Genomic DNA, 14,189 nt, shown 5'->3' with positions numbered 1-14,189 from the left:
GTGAGAAGAGGCCAACCCCGGCTCCCCACACCTTCCTTCCTGGTTGTTCAAGAGGGCAAAAAGGTCTCCCAAGCCTCCTCTTCTCCAGACTAAACAACCCCAGTGCCCTCAGCCGCCCCTCACAGGACTTGTGTTCCAGGCCCTTCATCAGCTTCGTAGCCCTTCTCTGGACACACTCCAGGGCCTCGATGTCCTTCTGGTAGTGAGGGGCCCAAAGCTGAGCACAGCACTGGAGGTGCGGCCTCAGCAGAGCTGAGTACAAGGGGACGATCACCTCCCTGGCCCTGCTGGCTGCAGTATTCCTGACACAACCAGGATGCTGCTGGCCTTGTTGGCCACCTGGGCACACTGCTGGCTCATGTTCAGGCGAGCACTGACCAACATGGCCAGGTTCTTTTCCTCTTCACAGCTTTCCAGCCACCGTGCCCCAAGCCTGTAGCGCTGCATGGGGTTGTTGTGGCCAAAGTGCAGGACCTGGCACTGAGCTATGTTGAACCTCATCCCGTTGGCCTATGCCCATCGACCCAACATGTCCAGGTCCCTCTGCAGGGCCTCCCTGCCCTCTGGCAGATCAACGCTTCCTCTAGCTTGGTGTCATCTGCAGACTTACTGAGGGTGTGCTCAATTCCCTCATCAAAGTCACCAATAAAGATATTAAAGAAGATGGGCCCCAACATCGACCCCTGGGGAACACCACTGGTGACCGGTCACCAGCTGGATGTCTCTCTGTTCACCACCACTCTCTGGGCCTGGCTGTCCAGCCAGTTGTTAACCCAGCACATGTCCAAGCCATGGGCTGCCGGGTTCTCCAGGAGAATACTGTGGGAGACAGTGTCAAAGGCCTTCAGGGCCTACCTGTTACCATTAAATTACAAAGGCCTATCACCATTACAAAGGCCTTCAGGGCCTACCTATTACCATTACCTACAAAGGCTGCCCAGGACCTACCTATTACCATTTTCCTTCCATTCCTTTGCCAAGATTCTCTCTTGAAAAGAATCAGACATAATGTCAACCTGAAATTAGATTTTCACTCCAAGCTCACTGCTTGTAAATATGCAGCTGCTACAATTCATGCCACTGAAACCAGGATTACCACAGGTGAAGGAGAATCACATTGTGCAGAAGTGGAACAGGATGAGAGTGAATATTTTATTTGATTTTGTCTAATAATATTTTTATCCTTTTGATGCAGAAAGAGACAAAAAAAATCCAAAATACTCTTATCCCTGTGCTGTGGAAAAGATGGTTATAAAGCATCCTGAAGAATTTTTACTGTTCTTATAAACTTAACATAAAGTCTTGATACACTGCTGGACAACGTTTTGTCTGAGATCTTAAAAAGCATAACAGAAATTAATCCAAAGTAAAATGTTTAGTCCATTGAGTTACTCTCTGTTCTCAAGTAGTACTTCTAAGAAAAAAAAAATAATTAAAAAAAAAAATATATATATATATATAAGCATTTATAATGATAACAAAGAAAAAGTAAGGTGTAACTATATATGCTTTCCCGAAACAATCTTTAGTTGACATAAAGTACACTGCTACCTCGTTACACTAATAGGGAAAGACCTGTGGGTTACACCACAACAGCTAAGAACAGATTCAACTTTAAGATTGTTATCAGACCGCTCTAGATCTTCAACATTTGACAATGTTTCAACAACTTTTGAAAAGCAACAAGTGAAGAACGTATCTGAAAAATTTGATCTGTTTTAAACTAAAGGGGAGTAGGTTATGACCAGACATTAGCAGGAAATTCTTCCCCATGAGGGTGATGAGGCCCTGCCCAGGCTGCCCCAGGAGCTATGGGTGCCCCATCCCTGGCAGTGCCCAAGGCTGGGCTGGGGGGCTTTGGGCAGCCTGGGCTGGGACAGGGGGCTCATTGGGGGGGAAGGGAGGAAGGAAGAGGGTGGGAGGAAGGTGGGGGGAGGCGGGTGGTCTGTGGGGTCCCTGCCAACCCAAACCATTCCATGATCATGAAGCGAGATCATCACAATTTTTTTGTCTTAACAGCCATGTTCATCTTACTTTTGTCATGATGACAGCAGAGATTCAAAGAGACTTTTCCCAGGCATGATCAGAATTATGAGAACTTGATTCCGTTTACTGATCTCTGCGTCTCTTGTGATTTGAGAAGAAGGGAGGGCAACCAGTCCATTCTGTACATTTTCTCTTGACATTTTAACCTACCAGAAAATCAGTGACATAAACGGGAATTTTCAAGAATAGAAAATCTTTGGGAAAGATGTATTTGGGATTTTACATCACATTTTGCTTTTAAAAATTACTGATCCTTTCAGTCACCACAGAAGCAAAAACTTGTAATTTTTTTCCCCATAAAATATTTATGCAGTTCAAAGAAACTAATTTTGCCTAAAATCCAAATTCCTTCTTGTGATAGAATAACATCAGACAGATTCCCTATTTCTATCTTAGATTTCAGATTGAAAAAAAAAAAATAAAAACCCTTCCCATATGAAATAATCTAGAACAGAAAGAAAATAGTACGTAACCTCCACCTGCAGCTCTCATGACTGAGGAAAAGCATTAGACTGTGTAGAGTGGCACAGGCCGCAGGCCATGAGTAAAACTATGGTGTGTTATTTCACAGACAAATCTGTTCTCCAAGGGTAAACTCTTTCCCCTTTTGTTTCCCAGTGCCACAGAAAATGTGCGTTTTGGTTGCCCCAAGCTCAGGTCCCCTCCATTCAGCTCAGGGTTGTGCCCTGCCCGCTGCTCAGAGCTGCCCGCTGTGGAGCCGAGGGTTAAGGCGCTCTCTGGCCAAAGCTCCTCGTGAGAGCACCTCGCCCTGCTTCAGCTGGATGTAACTTCTCAGAATAAATATCTTCCTCTGTAGCCCGTGTCAGCTACAGCCATGTCCCCTAATTTAAAACCTCATTCTTTAATAAGGTTCACAAGACCTTCTCAAGGTTCATTTGGAAGGTAAAAGCAAGGATTGCTGTTAAAAACGTATAGGCCCACTGAGACGCAGGAGACCTAAATCTCCCTAACATGAGGCTATATTTCTGGGCATCCCATATGGAGCACTTGGCAGCACGGTCCCAGGGAAACCCAGGGCTTCAACGACTCCAGATTGAACAACAGGCAGCAGGCCAAATTAATCTGGCAAGCCTCCCGTAGTGCCCAGTTGATCTACTGCTCACCCCAAGCTGCAAAGGACCTGATTAGAGAGGCGATACCCCACGCTGGGTGAAACACCAGCTGAAGGAGGGTACAGCAGGCCTGAGTGGCACAGGCAGTCACGCCGGAGTGCCACTCACGTCTTCTGGCCCTGCCTGAACCACGCAGTCAGCTTCTAAGACTTAAATAATTAAAAGACACAGGTTTTATTCTGTTGTATTCAAGCTGGGAATTCCCCATAAAATATCGAAGTGTTTTAACATGGTTCTAGTTCTAGCTCATCCCCGAACGCACGATTTTATGTGTAGAGAAAAGTTACTGGTGTTTGATGCTATTTTCCTGAGCCATGCTTAGGCAAAGATATAACAGTAGAGAGACTTACGTAATTCTGGTTAGAAGAAATTAAAGTCCTGAAAGTTGCTTAGTATTCAGAATACTACATTTGCTACATTGCTACAGAATGCTACATCTTTTTTATACAAAACTAGTATTTATTAGTACATGTACAATATAAAATAAAAATAAATAGTTTTAAAGTGTGCCTAAGCAACGCCTTTTCTTTTTTTTTATCTGGTTGCATCCTTTCTCTATACCGATCTGTACCATAATCTGTACTTCTGGGAATTTAGTCTCTCCTTGGCTCTGAAAGAATTTTTTTATGCATTAATTTGGCATCTTATTTGTACAAAGTCATAAAGAATAGCAGGTTTTTGTTGACGCTTGTAAAAAACAAAGCTTTCTGGGTGTCTGAACTAGTGAGATTTACTAAACTGCACAAACTAAGCGTGTTCCTAGGGAAAAAAAAAAAAAAAAAAAAAAAAAAAAAAAAAAAAAAAGTTAAAGGAAATGGGGTTGCGTTCAAAGACAAAATGAAATATATATTAAAACAGATTACTTTTATTGATAAAGTGTTTTATTTTTGAGACTTGGTTTCACCCTAGGGGCCTTGAGTATGAGCCTTATACATTGAATGACATGGTTAACAAATAAGTTTCCTTTCTTTTTTTGGGTTTTGGTCATGTCTCACCTGCCTTTTATTTCTAGTCCCTCAGCTCCCCAGATGTCTTGAAAAGGTTTGTAAATTATACATCCTCTACCTTAGTCACTAAACTCTTGAAATCCCGTTATTACGGCAGTTGCATCTCTACTTCAGGCCACAAAGTCCTCACAGCATAAGCAATTAATCACTTTACGAGACCGCCCTTTTTAATTTGTGTGACTATGATTTGCAACTTACTGAAGAGAGCTTTCCTACTTTTTACGGAGCTAAACTTTTCCTTATTCAGAAAAACATCCACGGAGGGAGAGAACTAATGGTAGTTCTGCTCGAGCAGGTACCACTTAACCCTGCGGTTTGCACCTCCGAAGATGCTTTCCTGATGCAACTGATATTTCCAAACCTCGCACCTGCAAAGAAAGGATCCCCTGACGTATGCTGACACATTTAGATGGATGCATCACAACGTGCTGGATTTTTATAGCGCATCCTATGGTTCTAAACACGTGAATCTAACAGGGAAGCCAGTTCACAACGCTCGCTGTACTGGCAAGAAGCATAAAGAGACTCTGGGGGTGGAACAGGAAGGTCGTTTTGAAATAATTAAATAAATCTGAGTCGATGTGAATGGATTTGGGCTTGATTCGAGCTCAGAAATGAGTTATGCTTCAGATGCTCTGCAAACTGGATTACCCAGGTTTAGGGTTATTTTTCTATCCGGCATGTCAATTGCTAAATTAAAAAAAAAAAAAAAAAAAGAATCTATGGATTTCTTTGTTGTGATACACCCTCAGGCTCAAAGAACGCGGTAGAGCATACAGTGCAAGTACAACTGGATCCCTGGTGAAGAATAAGCGCTGGAAGGAGTGCCAGGATAGACTGATGATACGTGTGTGTGCCCTCCTGTGAAATAGCTGGATGGAGCAGAGCAGAGCAGACAAGCAGTGTGTTATGCCTGTGCTGGTCTCCAGGCCCTCCAGAAGTAAAAGAAAGGGCTCAAATTTTATCTGTGACACCCAGAGCCAGGGAGTGACAAGCACTAATGCTAGATTCTGTTGGGCCACACCTCCTGCCGTGCGTTGTGTCTTCTCCGTTTTGGTAGGAGACGGCTGGGGCAGAAGACACCTTTGCTTCTTTGAAGACGTGAGTCCTCCTCTAGCAAAGGATCTCCTGTTGACCATTTTCAGATTGAATCCCAAAAAACGCTCTGCCTGTTTGGCACTGCCTGGGCAGTTTGAATGGCCACGTCCCCGCTCCAACTCTGTGCTAATGCTTTTGGTCTTCTGCCATCATGGGTGGGAATTTGCAGATGATCCTTGGAAGCTTCTGACCCATTCTGTTTGGAAATTGGACATTTCTGTAGTGAAACTCGGGTACTTTCCTGTGACTTAATCTGAAACGATCACAGAAATAAATGGTTTTTAAACTGTGTGTTCTTAACATGCATTAGAGGAATACTCGTATAGCTAAAAGTGACTGTCACAGTAATGGCAAAGCCACCTCGGAGGAGCTTTTGATGGGGACGACCCAGTGTTCTGCCAGGCAGACACGCTGCAGAGGGAGGCAGAAGGGGTCCTTCAGTTCACAGCTGCCTGGATTATTGGTTAACGCAAAAAAAAACGTGGTGGTGTCTGTGGTTATGTCCTCCCGTGTGCGCTGAAAAGCAGGGAAGAGGCAGAAAAGCTCAGGGAAAGAAAGGGAAAGTGAAAGGGAAAGGGAAAGGAAAAGAAAAAGAAAAAGAAAAAAAAGAAAAAGAAAAAGAAAAAGAAAAAGAAAAAGAAAAAGAAAAAGAAAAAGAAAAAGAAAAAGAAAAAAAGAAAAAGTGAAACCTGGAGCACGTGGTTAGGCAGCAGAGCAGTACACCACAGCGTGGCTGAAGTTACCCAGCTGTGCTGGGCAGCCTGCAAGAGGCTGGCTGTAGGCTGCAAATAAACAGGACAAGGCTTTTTACTCCTCCCTGGGAAGTCTCCTTTTTTTATATTTATTTATTTTCCCTCTCCACCGTCAGCTCTCGAGCTCCCTGCTTGCAGCCCAAGCCTCGCTTCCTTGTGGGTTTTGTGCTTCGATGCCCGGCCAGCCCCAGAGCTCGCAGGCACGGAAACTGGGCTGTGCATGCGAGAGGCTACAAAGGTCCCGGTGACATTTCCCCTTTCGCCTTAACCCTGAGGACACCCAAAGCGAAGAGCAAAGCGCTCGGCAGGGGCTGTGGCAGGAGTTATGACAGGAGTTGACATGAGTTATGGCAGGAGTTATGGCAGGAGCTGTGGCAGGAGCTGTGGCAGGAGCTGTGGCAGGAGCTGTGGCAGGAGCTATGACAGGCTTTATGACAGTTTTTACGTCAGGCTTTACCAGGATCCCCTCGTGCTGAAGGCCCAGCTGCCCTTTTTACCCAACTTTCACCCCAAAAACCCTTCCCCGCGGGGCCTGGCGGTGCCGAACGCCTCACGGGGGCGCCCGCCTCAGCCCCGGCCCCGGCTCCGCCCCGGCGGGCGGGCGGCAGCGCCCGGGGCCGCGGTGGCCATGGAGGCGCCGCCGCTGCTGCCGGGCCGCCGGGGGCCGCCGGGCGCTGCGGAGCCGGGGGAGCCGCCCAGAGTGAGTGGGGCCGGGGCCCAGGGGAGCCGGGGGGGGCACGGGGCTGAGCACGGTCCCTGTGGGTGCTGCAGCAGGGCTGTGGGACAGCGACAGGACCCGAGGGAACGGCGTGGGCGATGGGGATCACCGCACTGCCACCGCTGTGCTTCCCATCGGGGTACCCAGGGGAGCCAAACACGCACAAGCCGAGCTGGATGGAGACCCGTTTTCATGCCTGGAGGGCAGCTGTGTAGGAAACATAACACAGAAGCTAGTCAGGCTTTCAGAAATTTGTCAAACAACCCAGTCATTGCTTGTGACAACTTTCTGAAAACCTCTTTAGCTGCGTTTAGGGTGGTTGTTTGTACACAGCTGGGTTTTGCACCGCTTCGTTGTTTGCTTCTGTAAAGCAGCATCTCGCTGAGGCCTGGCTTTCTCCTTCCAGCAGCAGTGAAAACACCCGTGTGCTCACAGGCCGTGCCACCTGGAAGAGGGTTATGGGATCTCCTCTGCGGGTAGAGCTCTTTTCTGCCTGTCCTGGGACATGACCTGAAGTGCTGCTGCTTGTCCTAAACTCTCTTTCCAAGCTGGAGATGCAGCCCAACACACCCTAACAAAATCAGTCATTTTGACAAAATCCTTGCTTGCCTTTTGCCTAGCTCGCTCGTTGATCCTTGTTAATCACGCGCACTAACCATGGTCTGTTCGCAGGCAGGACGGATGCATTGATTGTTTCTTCCCTACAAGATAATTCCGGAGGGCGAAGCCTTCCCTGAAGCCAGCCTCTGCGAGAAACTTCCCCAAATTGTCTTGGCATCGGTGCGATCAGCTTGTCAGGCAGCTCCTCTGTCTGCCGGATTCCTGTCACTGATGCTAAATATCTTAAACCCCCCCCAAAACAGCACTTTGAATTTATTTTTAATAAGCCAAATTTCTTCAGATATGTGGCAGCACATCGTTTTTTCCTCCTCGCCTTCATCTCCCGCATCCCACCAGCTCTGCTGCTGTACCCCCGCGCCGTGGCTTTTAATAAAGGACGAGCTGTGCAGCAACAAAGGGAAGAGAATGTTTTCCCAGCGGAAGGCGGCCTGCCTTTAGAGGACCTTGTCAGACTTTTTGTCATTATATTATTCCCTTTCTTAGTACAATACACATTTCACTTTCTGATTTGCATCCCGTCCAAATATCCTCTATTCCTTGGCAGTGTTCTCGTTTCAACTGTTTTCCGCCGAGGGTCCCGCTGTATTGATCCATTTCATTTTTACATAACGTATTCAAATGTTAAATTCAGCTTCCATGCTTCAGTAGTCTGTTAGTTCTGTGGCAACGCAGCTCTTGCCTGTGGAATCACGTGCTCGTGCAAGGGATCGAATATTGTTGCTCCTTAAACAAAGTTTGTTCAGAAAGGCATTAGGAAAACATTTCAAACGCGTGCGCATCTCCGAGGAATTCAGGCAGAGTCGGGCCCTGAGATGGTTTTGTCAGTTCTGGAGCTGCTCATTAGGCTGCTAATTTGCTGCCACGATTTTAGGAGCCCCCAGGAGTCGGGTTGTGCCCCCATTGCTGAGCCGAGGGCGCCCTTCTTGAGGTTTCTGATTGGGGCATCCTGCTCCTGGCATCTCAGCCCTCTCAGCCCCCAAATATCCTTCTGACAGAGCAGTGAACACCTTGCCCTGGGGTGCTGAGAGCTGTGCTAAAGACAGCCTGGCTCGGACAGCCCACTCCCGGCCGAGTGCTTCTGATGTGCAGGAAATCCCAAAATCACAGGGAATGGTCCAGGTGAGAAGCCGGAAAAGGGGGCAGTTGGCAGGAAGAGATGCAGAGAGCTCATTACAAACGATGTCTTCATAGCTGTCTGACTTGGCTTCGGGGTTTTCCTTCCGTTTCCTCGATTTAATTAGCCGTTTCACAGCACTTCCCATGATCTGCTCCTTTGATAAGCCCCATCCTAAATTATACATGACTGAAGGGTGACGTAGCCTCTCTTCCCAGTGGCATTTATCCCCGGTTTCTGAAGTTGAGTCGCGGAGATGTTTAGTGAGATCTGTCTATTTCCCTGCTCATCCAGCATGAAACGGTGTTAAATAGAAAGTTTTTGTGTTGACCTAGCCCCCGACAGGCTGCATTTTCCTGCCTTACTGTACTTACCCAGCCTCCAAATGAATGCAAGGCAGAAACAATAAAATCCTGCGGACTTGTATTCGAGGTCCTATGCCTTGCAAAGATATGTAAATATTGCTTTTGATTCTTTCAGAAGCGAGTGTGCAAGCTGTTAGAAACCCTTCCAAATGAGGCCGACGCTCGCCTCATTGACTGTGCTATGGAGCTGGATTCCAAACAGAAGCTCTCCTCTGGCTGCGGTCCGTGGGATGCAAAGACAAAGCCAAATTCTATGGTATGTTCACACCGGCAACAATACCTATTCCTAGAGCACGTTTAAAATACGTTTTATAATCAAATTGCAAATAATTGCCTTTTTTTTATGGTTTTGTACGTGTTTTTGTTAATTAGGTTTTTGAAAACCAAGGAAGCAGAGGTACTGCCCAGCCATGCCCGAGATGTATTGCTGGAGAATCTGTAAGTGTATTAACCTTCTTTCGGTGGCATGAAAGATGGACTTGTTCTTAAGCATTAGATCCATAAAACATAAAGTTAATAAAAACCACAATTACATTTCTCAGGAATAAAGCATGTAAATAAAAGAAGGCAGATTGATTTAGCATTTCTCAGGTATGCCAGCAGAGTACAAACTAATACGTTTGCAGCAGCAGTTGGAAAATACGGAGGCAGCAAACACATTTTTCAAATTCCCTCTAAAAAGCAGAGTTTAGGAAGTAACTGAAGCAAACAGCAGCGTACAACTTCCTCTACCCCACTTTTATATCTTCCTTGATATACTGAATCATAATAAAACACTCAGGAATCCCATTCTGTGTCATATTTTTTCCTCTAATTGGATATTTCCTTTCCAATAGTAGACCGACCTTGCCTGAAAGCATTGCCCTGTAGGTGTACTAGGCCTAGCTTTAAACAAGCTAGCTAAGGAGCAGTAGCCATCAGAGCTTGGTGCAGACAGCTTGACCTTCCTGAAAAACAATGCAAGTGTTTGGACAGCCGAATAGTGCTGCCTTCCGAGCTGTCTTGATACCCAAAGTCAGCTGGCCAAAACCAGCTGTGGTGTTTGTGTAGGCAGGAGCCACCGCTACGATTTGGCACAAGGAGCATGCTGTAACAGTGCACCAGGAGCACAAGGATCTCTCACCAAGAGATGATGGTGAGCTTAAGCACTTTCTTTTTTACCATGCAAAAACAACCAAACCCAGAAGAGAGGACGGCTGGGAGCAGTGACAGGGGTTACACCATTCCTGCAGCTTCAGTTTTCATGTAAATTTTCTAACCAAAGTTTCGGAAGTCTCTGAAGTGTATGGGAGCTACTCAAAAGTTGAGTAGCTTTTGATCACACAGGATTCCTTAGAGAGCCAAAAATAAGTCTGGGAGAGTGCCATGCATTTCTTCCAAAGGGCTGAACGTTCATAGCAGAATCTTCATTCTGATGGAACTGATGGCAAAGTTTCCACTGAATGCTGCGAGACTGAGCTTTCTGTCATAAATCAGAAGTTGTAACTGAAAAGGCATTGCCTGTGTTATCTTACTTCTGCTTGTCTTTTAAAAGAAAATAAAACCAGATCTAGGGCTTACTTTAGGAGTAACTATTATGAGAATAAACCAGTATGACCAAATATGTGAACTACTGTTTGAGCTTTTGAGGTATGTTACCTTCTTTGGGGTCACGGAGACCTTAAAGAAGGTGTTTTGGGATTAAAACCCAAACTGGTACATGAGAAGTCAGTTTTGTTACCTTACAGAACTACAGTGCCAACACCAGAGTTTGTAATGCTCTACTGTTAACCACCGAATTTTGGAAAATTATCACCACTTTCATGTAACATGAGTATAAACACTGTAATTCCAAATAAGAGCATTCCTGGTTTAAGTAGTAGCATGTCAGAGTAACCTGACATGGTTTTTCTTCTGATGTAGTAATGAATTTGAAATCAAAAATACTCCCTAAGTTACCTGGGTTTGTGTAATTCACCTCTTCAACAAACATTCATAAGAATTTTCCTGCTAACTGTCCTGTGCTGGCAATAAAGCAGCTCAAGTTGGTGTTATTCAAATCTGGAGCCCTCGTGTAGCTGCTTGCTAGACTTCTTGCTAAATTAGCCTCGTCTCATTGAGTTGAAACAGAAACTGCTTTGCTTAAAGCAGGGTGATTTAAAATGTGACTGAATTTGATGAAATTCTGATTTCTGTGATTTTCCCTGTAGTGGGGAAAAAGTTTATCCGTCTCTGTTGCATAATGTCAAATTCAAATTAGAGTTTAAGTAGTAAGATGCAGTGTTTGGTAACGGAATAAGCAAGTTAGCATATATATTCACTTCTCCATTATTTGAGTCATGGGCCTGGAACAATCTGCAGATGAAAGAAAAACCTGCCTGCTCTGCTCTGACGGCTTGCTTTTGCAGAGGGGGGGGATTCTTTCTGGCTCCCAGTTCCAGTCAGCAGAGTTTGGTGGTTTACACAGCGTGCCACACAAAGACAGGCCTAGAGCAGCTGGAGCTGTGTTAGTGCAGCTGAATTGACGTTGTGCTGAGCTCCTAACACCGTCCTGATCTGAGCTGGCTCACGTGAGTGTCCCTGCATTCACAGCACAGCTCGGCTCTAAGCCCTCTAGCTCCCGATGATGAACTGGCCGTATAGATCTGTTAGCTCTGTGCTCTTCAGATGATCCCTTACTGGTGGCCAGTGCCACAACGGATATTACCGTTATATTTTGTTAAATTTAGTGGGAATTGCATTAGGAAATTATCTTTATTCTTAAAATAATAAAAAGCTTATATTGTGAGTACAATGTGCAGTGATCTGATTTGAGCTCAGGTAACTTTCTTCAGAGTTAAAATTCACCTCCGGAAAATCACACGTGAAAATTTGTCATTTCAGGGGCACTTCAATCATATCGTGGGCTTCTAGAGATTGAGAGACTGCAGCTCAGCAACACTTTCTAAATGCTAAAGCCACCCCTGTGAACACCGTACAGCTGGATATCTGTACCTGCCCTCACGGCGTGGGTTTGTGTGTGGTATGCAGCATAAAGCACTTTGCTCTTCCCGGGTATGATTGCAACTGACATTGCTTTTACACTTGAAAAAATGCTTCTGCTTTTAAGGTAGCTCAGCAGGTACAAAAAATATATATTTGATTTAAGTTTTTAGAGTAGGTAAGCTCATTGAGTCTTTGGCCCAGTCTTCACCCGGGACTGGATCAAAGATCATGCTGATACAAGATATTTTCCTGTCTCTCTTGCTCTGGTACTCTTGGGAGGTGGTCCTTGTGTTTACGTTGGTACAGGGCCTGCGTTTTTAGCTCAGCTCTGTGTAAGCAGGCAGAAATAGATGAAATTCAGTTTTAGACAGAGAGCTAATCAGCTTTGCAGCTCTGCGAAGGCCAGTAAAAATCCTACTGAAACTTAATGTTATGGTAAAATCCAAAGTATGCATCCAGTTCGGGAACCTTTCGTACACGCTAAACATCTACTTTGTAATGAGTACAGTTTGTGAATGGGACAGGTAAATATCTAACAGAAAAATCAGTATTATTGGAACAGCACTGAAATGCAAAGATGGATGGTATTTTAGATCTAGGCAGTTCTCTCAAAGCTGCTGAAGATGCCATTTGACACTCGGACTCCTCCTTTCCACTTATGGTAATATTAGAACAAATCTGTTTGAGAAGTTCGAGCTTGTTATCCAACATGATTTTATTGGCTGGCCACAGATAATTTCCTCTGCATTTTGGCAGTATGCAGGACTGTAATTTTTAAACACATTCAGATTTTTAGTCTCTTAAGGTATCTGAGTTGTGCTGCTTGGATGTGGCACCTCAGTGGCTGCTTCAGGTCCTAAATCTCAGAACCGAGCAGCAGCGTGTTAACCTTCTGCATTGGAGGGAAACTGCTGTGACCTGCCAAAGTTCATGCAGGAAGCAATCTCCGCTGTTGGAGAACTGCTGAGCCATAGCCGTGCCCTGCTGCCACCGAGCCTGTGGGCAGAGTTCAGCCCAAAGCAGATATCGCAGGGAGAACAGCGTTTGGCCCCTCCTGTTTGGAAAGCAGACATTAGGCAGTGCAAATTAAAATGGTGGCTCCAAAGTTGCAAAGATCTAGTGACAGGCTTTTAAACCTTCCTTTCCCAGTGGGGTTTATCATACTGTGAAATGCTTAGATGAAGCTTTTCACAGTCTTAGAGTGCTTCCTATGTTGTGTGTGGAGTTGTAGCTAGCGCTGAGTTGACTGTTATTAAGAAGATATTCTTCCTAAATACATGAATATCCTCTAAATAGTGAATTGAATTAAGTGATAAATGAGGAAATAAGTCTGTTAAGCAGAGCTGCAGTAAATTGGTATCCAAAGCGTTTTGTTAGGAAAGAATAAATTTCCTCCAAGCCAATATAAATTTTGATACGCTGAAAATAAATCTTTGCATACTGCAGATTTTTTCAAAAGCCTCAAAATCTTCTTCAGCCACAGTACAATCTGTTCAAAGAGCAAATCACTAAGAAGCACTAAGAAGTGGTTTTAAAAATTGTATTGGCCCTGTTTGTTGAAGGTAAGAGACTCATCTTGAACTCTGCAGCTCCCAGTACAGGTTGATAGAAGCAATAGTATCTATCCAAGCTGGAAAGGAACATGTTCTCACTTGAAACGATACAAGTGCATGAGCAAATTCCCATAAACTGTTATCAGAGTTGATCAACTAATGCAAAAAAGGAATACAAAATGTTTTCTAAAGACGCTGTTTGCTCTGAAATCACATGTTTGTTACTAAGATAACTACATCATATTTTGAGAGCAGTTAATTTTTACACAATTTTCCAATTTTTATTTTTAAAAATCCTGGTAATAATAGCAGCCAAGAAAAAAGCTGCCTAAGTATCAGTTTCTGTGCTGTAAAAGTTGAAATAGCTACCTAAAAGTTTAATCTCTGCAAAATGACTCAAAACCTATTATGCTTCATTGACTACATGTTTGGCAAGGAGCAATTAGCAGAACAGCGTACAGTCACAATTTAGGGTATCTGAAGACAAGAGTATCAGAAGTACACTTGGACTCTTGAATGGAAAAGTTTTCTGCTGGAATATAGAAGAGCAAATAGTTACACCAGCATGTTTAAAACACAGGGAATAGTTCTGTGTATCATCAAACCAGAGTGTTTTCTGTTTAAATAATTCAAATTTCATCATGTTAAGAATCATGGATACCAGTGCCTCTGTTTCTTCTGTTTGCTTTAAACTTAATTGTATTTTAATCTGCTATAGAATAAGGTAAAATGAGAACCAAGTGGTTTTTCTTGTGATCCTTGTAGTTTTTGTCATGTTCTTTTTAATTCCTCACCCTTCAGAGTGGCGGTCACTTGTT

The sequence above is a fragment of the Aythya fuligula genome, chromosome 7 (genome assembly GCF_009819795.1).
Source record: "Aythya fuligula isolate bAytFul2 chromosome 7, bAytFul2.pri, whole genome shotgun sequence".
Taxonomy (NCBI): Eukaryota; Metazoa; Chordata; class Aves; order Anseriformes; family Anatidae; genus Aythya; species Aythya fuligula.
Note: the sequence above shows the minus strand (reverse complement) of the source record.